The 6,992-nt window shown below is 41.7% G+C and overlaps 1 pseudogene; it reads right to left on the bottom strand.

Annotated features, from left to right (window-relative positions):
• Window positions 1-5,568: 5,568 nt before the first annotated feature.
• Window positions 5,569-5,972, bottom strand: LOC116093879 (annotated as a pseudogene).
• Between the last annotated feature and the right edge of the window lie 1,020 nt (window positions 5,973-6,992).

Here is a 6,992-nt window from a genome sequence, read left to right as displayed (position 1 = left end):
ACACACACACACCCTCCTATTGAGATTTGGTAGTCCCCCAACCCCCTACTGAGATTAGGCTCCGCCCCCCCACATAGACCCTCCTACTGAGATCTGGTAGTCCCCCAACCCCCCACTGAGATTAGGCTCCGCCCCCCCACATACACCCGCCTACTGAGATCTGGTAGGTCCCCCCCAACCCCTACTGAGAGTTCACTTTTTCCCAGAGACACCTCCTACTGAGTTTTGCTAATTAACATCCTAGTTGGGGAGTTTCTAGGAAAAGATCTGTCCTACTCCCCAACGCACTTCGCAGCCATCAGATGCCAGCTTTTCTGTGCATGCGTCTTTTTTCCCCCAACACCCTAGTTTGTAAATTCCTAAGCCTTGCAGGTCATAGCATTGTGGAACTTCAAAAAATGTTACTGCCCTACTTACTATTCTTTTCTGGATCTTTTGTTTTCAGACAGGATCTCTATATAGCCTTGGTTATTCACTATGTAGACCAGGCTAGCCTGAAACTCATAGAGATTTGCCCACCTCTTCCTCTCAAGCGCTGGGTTAGAGGTGTGCACCATCACTTCCTGTCTTGTTTTCTATATCTTGAAGTTCATATTTTTCTCAAATAATAAGTCTCCAGTTTTGTAATAACAAAATCATGAAGAATTTGAATGGTGAGACAATAATTTCCTCCCAATCTTTTAAAGTACATTGATTTAGTCTAGATAACATTTGCTCTTACAGTCTTTCCCAAGAATCAAGTAATCAGCTGGCGAGCAGCTGCAGGAGAGGAGTTGGAACTGTTTTTCCCAGTGCCCATTAAGAAAGACTTCCTTTTGTTTTTTTTTTTTTTGGTCACAGAATCTCTCACTCCTGTAAGTGGCCTCCTCTCAGACTTGAAATTCTTCTGCCTCCATCTCCTGTGTCCTGGGATTCCAGCCATGAACCTCTTGGCCTGTTTGTTAAAGACTATCTTTTTTTTTTTTTTTTTTTTTTTTTTTTTTTTTTTTTTTTAAAGACTATCTTTTAAAAAAAAAAAAAGCAACAACTGAGAACATTCGTTTTATTGTTTTTAATTCTGTGCACCTGTGTCGGGTGAGCTGCAGTTACCCTTGAAAGCCAGAAGAGGTTGCTGGACCTGGAGTTAGAGTTGTGAGCTGCCTCATGTGTCTACTGGGACTCTGCAAGAGCAGTGTACTCTTCAGGGTTCTCTAGAGTCACAGAACTTATGGGTAGTCTCTATATAGTAAGGGAATTTACAGTCTGTCGTCCAACTCCCAACAATGGTCGGCAGCAGCTGTGGATCTAGCAGTTGCTCAGTCCCACAAGGCAAGCAGGCGAAGAAGAGAGAGCCTTCCTTCTTCCAATGTCCTTATGTAGATGTCTAGCAGAAGATGTGGCCCAGATTAAAGATGTGTGCCACCATGCTTGGATCTGGGACTTGCTTTGTCCCAGATGACCTTGAATTCAGAGATCCCCGTGTCTTAATCTTTTGGGACTCATAGCCACTCTGCCTCAAGACCTCCATGCCAAGATCCAGGTCAGAAACTTATATCTCTCAGCCTCCAGATTAGGCCCACAGGTGAGCCTTCCAATTCTGGATTGTAGTTCATTCCAGATATAGTCAAGTTGACAACCAGGAAAAGCCAGTACAAGCAGCGGTTCCTCTTAACCTCTGAGCCATCTTTCCAGTGGAGACTGAATTTTAATATTAGAAGCTATTGCGTCTATGAAAACCACACACTAAGCTTTATTCTATGTGACTACTCAGTTCCAAATACTCTCATATTATTAAAAACTGAAAACTCCGAAGATGTTGAAGTGTGCCCGCAGGGTGTGACTGCAGTGCCATTTCTTTCTTTCCTGCTGTCACTGCTCACAGTATTCCAAATTGATCTGGAGAGACTCCAAAAAACGATTTACCTGTTAAAGCCCCTCAGGCCGGTAATCCTTCTTCTGAGAACTGGAGTGAGGGAATGGAAATAGGAGATACTGTATTCATAGAAATGCCCCGTGCAATGTTATCCACGTTTGCACAAAACCTACCAGCAAGATAAATGCTCCAAGTAAGGTGCTTGTCACTTTAGCCATGGTGTTCTAAATCAGGAAGCAGCTTTACGATTGGATTAGGAAATGGGATGCATCCCCAGTGCAGTTTAGCGATTAATTCCAATCCATGTCCCAAGGACGTTTTCTAAGCAATACATTCCCAGGGCTGATTCTGTCCCATCAGCTACTCGAAAGTAAATGCAGTAACCGCTAGAGTGCTGGAGCATCTTTGTGTCCTTGTGACTAATCCATCTGCAGAGAGCAGACAGCCAATGAATACACATTTATGCGATACTCATAAACTGAAAGGTTGTATTTTAAAATGCAGCTACTCATAAGGCGTAGGAGATGCCCTCAGCCAGTGAAGAAGAGCCTACTGTGCAAGCTTGAGGACCTGAGTTTGGATCCCCAAGGTGTCTCTAATCTTTGCGCAAGGGAACAGAGACATACACGTATAGCCCTGAAGCTGGCCGACAGGCCTGTCTAGCCACTTGGCCATTGCTGGATTCAGTGAGAGACCATGCCCCAGTAGGTAAGGTGGAGAGTGATCAAAGTGAGCACATACATGCACACATGTCCCCCTTCCACATGTGTGCATTGCACATGCAACTTTTTAAGAATCACCTATACTGTTCTTTACAATAATGAAGAGAAATTAATGTGGGTTTGCTGGTGGGATTCTCCGTGCTAGTGAGCTGGCTGTGCCCACTCTCTTCCTTAGTGCTTTTCCCTGTATGCAGTTTTCTATTATGCCTGCTCACCTCTGGGTCATCTGTTTACTTCATGCTTTCACAACACGATTTAATTTTGCAGTGCTCTGATAAATACTCATTCTGAACATGCCTACTCCTCCTCGGGTTATGTTAAACTCCAGCTACAATCTCTCAAAATTTCAGAACACTGTTCCAGGGTCATGTGATACAAGCTACACCTCAGCTTAATAAGAGCTTAGCTTGGGCTCGCTTTCAAACAACTAAACCAGACTGTGACAGATCATACCTTCAAGCACTTTTTATTGGGAACTGAAAAAAAAAATGGATTTAAAGCTGGATGCAAACCTACAGTCTCAATACTTCAAGAAGCTTTGGGCCTAAGCTGTACAGCAACACCCTATCCTAATTTCTTTGAGCAGAATTTAATAATATGCAATATTTGGCATACCCACTATGAATATCCAAGCACTGACATATTCCAAAATCCAGATGATGTTAAGATGATGTCCTATTAGTACATTACCAGCAGAACCTTTCATATATGAGACTTGTTATATATACCAAGAATATAACTATTTAAAACATAAAATCACCCTCAGGCTATGTGTATACAGTATAAATAGGATGTCTTTAAAATTGGAACCCATCCTAAAGATACCTCATTATGTGTATATACAAACATTCCCAAATTAAAAAAAAAAAACAAACAAACCAAAATCCAAATCAGGTATGATCCTAAATATTTTGGATGAGGGACAGTCAATTCTCTGTTTAATTGTTTATCATAGAAATTGAAGGACAAATTACATAACTTGAGACAACTCATCAGGCATTGTAGGCAGCTGCTCTCACTTCCTGAAAATGTAAAACTCTAAGCACAAGGAAGACTGTATTAATATTTATACATGACCTCATATCTAATTTTCATAATTTAAATTCATGCAAAATGCACCCATATTGTCCTATAATGCACCACACCGTGTGTGCTGTGTTTCATTCGGTCATGTTTCATTCACACAAACAAATCTCTTTTATTTATTCAGTTTTTTCCCCAAGCAATGGAATTGAGCCAAATTCTTTGACTAGATGCTATAGTCTCCTTACCCCATCGATAAGGGACGAAATGTTCCCTCCAGTTCTTTGTTATCACAACCAATGCCATAAGGAACATCTTTGACAATACTTATGTCAAACATGGATGTAAACACCTACCAGTGTAGCCAGGACCTCAGAGGCCAGACTCATACTCCATTTTGTTCACTGTTGTAACAATGATGCCTAGAAATGGATCCATTTCCTCTGATGATAGTTTTCTGGAAGGTGCATTTTCCCAGCTGAGACATCCTGTCAGTATCATTTTAAATTGGAAACCAAGCACTCCCCCACTGACTTTCTTGCATGGCTTCGCTGGCTTGTACTCTATTCTGACTAGCAAGAGTGCAAAATCATTGCAAAAAATGCCCTTCCATACCTGGCCCATCAGCTTCTGCCTTCCCGACTCTGTTTTTTCTTCTTAGCACTTACCAACTGTTCCTTTAACCTGCCTGTGTGACACCCTGTTCCAATCTTTGGAATGTGGGTTGTAAATGGTATTAACTTTGTTTCTTTTGCTTGCTACAATATTCCCAAGCAGCTACAGCTCATAGGTAAGAGTAGGACTGATGACCACTGTAGGCTTGCAATCATTGTTTGTCAAGTAAATAAACTGTGGTAAGCAACAGTTACCTACCGCTGAACCTATCCTCCCCCAAATCAACTGATTTTAAAAGGAAACAAAATGTATCAGTACAAGAGCAAAAAAAAAAAAAAAAAAAAAAAAAAAGTAAAATTCCTTCCTCGTCACCCTGTTTAGCACTACTGGTCACAATTCCTGCTTCCTTTCCCAAAGCGAACTCTGTGTAGTTTTATAACTGTGTTTTCATATAAATTATTATAGCAAAGTCATACATCACAGCAGATACAGAAAATGCCGTGAATTTCATTTTACATAGTCATTTGCTTAAGATAACCTTTGTAGAAGCTAAGTTATAAGATGTTATTCTGTAAGTTTCTTCCCCTTAATATATTTTACAGATAATTACAAAGCTTCTCTCCTTAAAAAAAAAAAAAAAAAAAAAAGAGTTTTTATTTTAGTTTCAATTATGTGTACATGTGAATTTCCGTGTTTGCGTATGTGCAGGAGGGTACAGGTGCCAGCAGAGACCAGAAGAGGGCGCCAGATCTCTTGGATTTGCAGGTGGTTGTAAGCCACCTGACAGGGGTGCTGGAGAAGCAAACTCTGGTTCTTCAAAAGCAGCACCTATTCCTAATCCTGAGCCATCTCTCCAGTTCTCTCTCCTTCTTAGCTTCTGTCTTGCCTTGACACCGGTTTGATGTACTCTAATTTAACCCCCCCCCCCCTTTTTTTTTTTGGTTTTTCAAGACAGGGTTTCTCTGTGTAGCCCCAGCTGTCCTGGAACTCACTCTGTAGACCAGGCGGGCCTCGAACTCAGAAATCCACCTGCCTCTGCCTCCGAAGTGCTGGGATTAAAGGTCACCACTGCCTGGATACCTTTTTTTTTTCTCTTGGCAGTTTTTGTAGTTTTATTTAAACACAAAACATGCACACAAGCCATCTATTCATTTTCTTTTACTTCTTTTTTTTTTTTAAAGATTTATTTATTGTTATATGTCAGTACAATGTAGCTGTCTTCAGACACACCAGAAGAGAGTGTCAGATCTCATTACAGATGGTTGTGAGCCACCATGTGGTTGCTGGGATTTGAACTCACGACTTTTGAAAGAGCAGTCGGTGCTTTTACCCGCTGAGCCATCTCACCAGCCCTATCTATTCATTTTTTTCACTGCATAGCCTGGCGTTGGGGATTGGTGACTCTGATGGACAGCTGTGCTGCTCTTTCTACGATGGTTTTTCCGTTCTTAGAGGACACATTGTGAGCCATCTCAGCACTGTAAGATTTGTTGCACATCAGTAGCACTTCCAGCTCCTTAACATTGTGGACCAGAAACTCCGGAAGCCGCTAAGCAGCATGTGCTTGGTTTTCTCATTGCTCCCATAACCAATGTTGGGCATCAGGATCTGGCCCTTGAATCTTCTCCTCACCCTGTTGTCGATGCCAGTCTGGCTTTCTGCCAGTTTCGCTTAACTTTCACATATTGGTCTGACTGGTGCCTGATGAACTTCTTGGTCCTCTTTTTGATGCACCAGAGAAGAGACCGGAAGGTAGCCATAATGCTGTAAAACGGATAGCAGCCACCTCGCAGGCAGGGAGAGGAAGAAGCTAATTTAACCCTTTTAAGAGTGATGAGCAGTTCGTGTCTGACCATTCTTGACTTTTATTTGCATGAGATAGAGTTTCACAGCAAGTGGTGCTGTTTTCCAATCCCTTGATCCTCTTACCTCTACCTCAAAAGTGTTGAAGAATTCCGGGGTGTGCCACCAAGCTCAGCTTCCATTCTTGACTTCCCAAATAGCAAGTTGTTATCATCATCATCATCATCATCATCATCATCATCATCATCATCATCATCATCATCATCATCATCAGTAGTAGTAGTAGTAGGTGGTGGTGGTGGTTTTGTTTTGTTTTGTTTTGTTTTGGGGTGAACATTGTCTCACTATTTAGCTCTGGCTAGCCATGAACACACAAATCTGCCTGCTTCTGCCTCCTGAGTGCTGGGATTAACGGTTGGTACTATCCCACTCAAAACAGCAAATTCTAAGCTCTCGTGCATGAGGACATGTGTATGCATGTGAATGTGAATCTGAACTGCATGGATTATGCAGTGGAGGCCTCTTGAATCTAATTATTTTGGAGCTTCAGGACCAAGCACAACTTCACGAGGTGTGCCCCAGAGTCTTCACACGGGTCCCACATTATGGATTAGCTGGAGTCCTAAGGCTTTGGACCTAAGCAGAGACGCTTCAAAAACCTAACTAAAATGACTTGGAAACATCCTAACTGTATATGAAATTGTAGGAACAGCCTTTAGCATTTTAGTAGATAATAATTGAAAGATAGGAGTCAAAGAGAGATAAGTTCAAAACAACAGTGGTGTTCTGATGGCCAAATCCAGGTGGTCAAAATTCATTTTTTTTAAAAAAATGGACTTGCCTACCATGTGCTAGAATCTGCTCAATCCCTCTTATGGAACTTGTATTTGGGGAGGGAGAGATAGACACGTAAACAGGAAAAAACTGGTATAAACTAGATGGCATTAGGTACTCAGGAGAAAAATAGGGGAGGCTGG

The sequence above is a fragment of the Mastomys coucha genome, unplaced genomic scaffold (assembly GCF_008632895.1).
Source record: "Mastomys coucha isolate ucsf_1 unplaced genomic scaffold, UCSF_Mcou_1 pScaffold16, whole genome shotgun sequence".
In the NCBI taxonomy this organism is placed as follows: Eukaryota; Metazoa; Chordata; class Mammalia; order Rodentia; family Muridae; genus Mastomys; species Mastomys coucha.
Note: the sequence above shows the minus strand (reverse complement) of the source record. Positions and strands in the feature narration are given on the sequence as shown.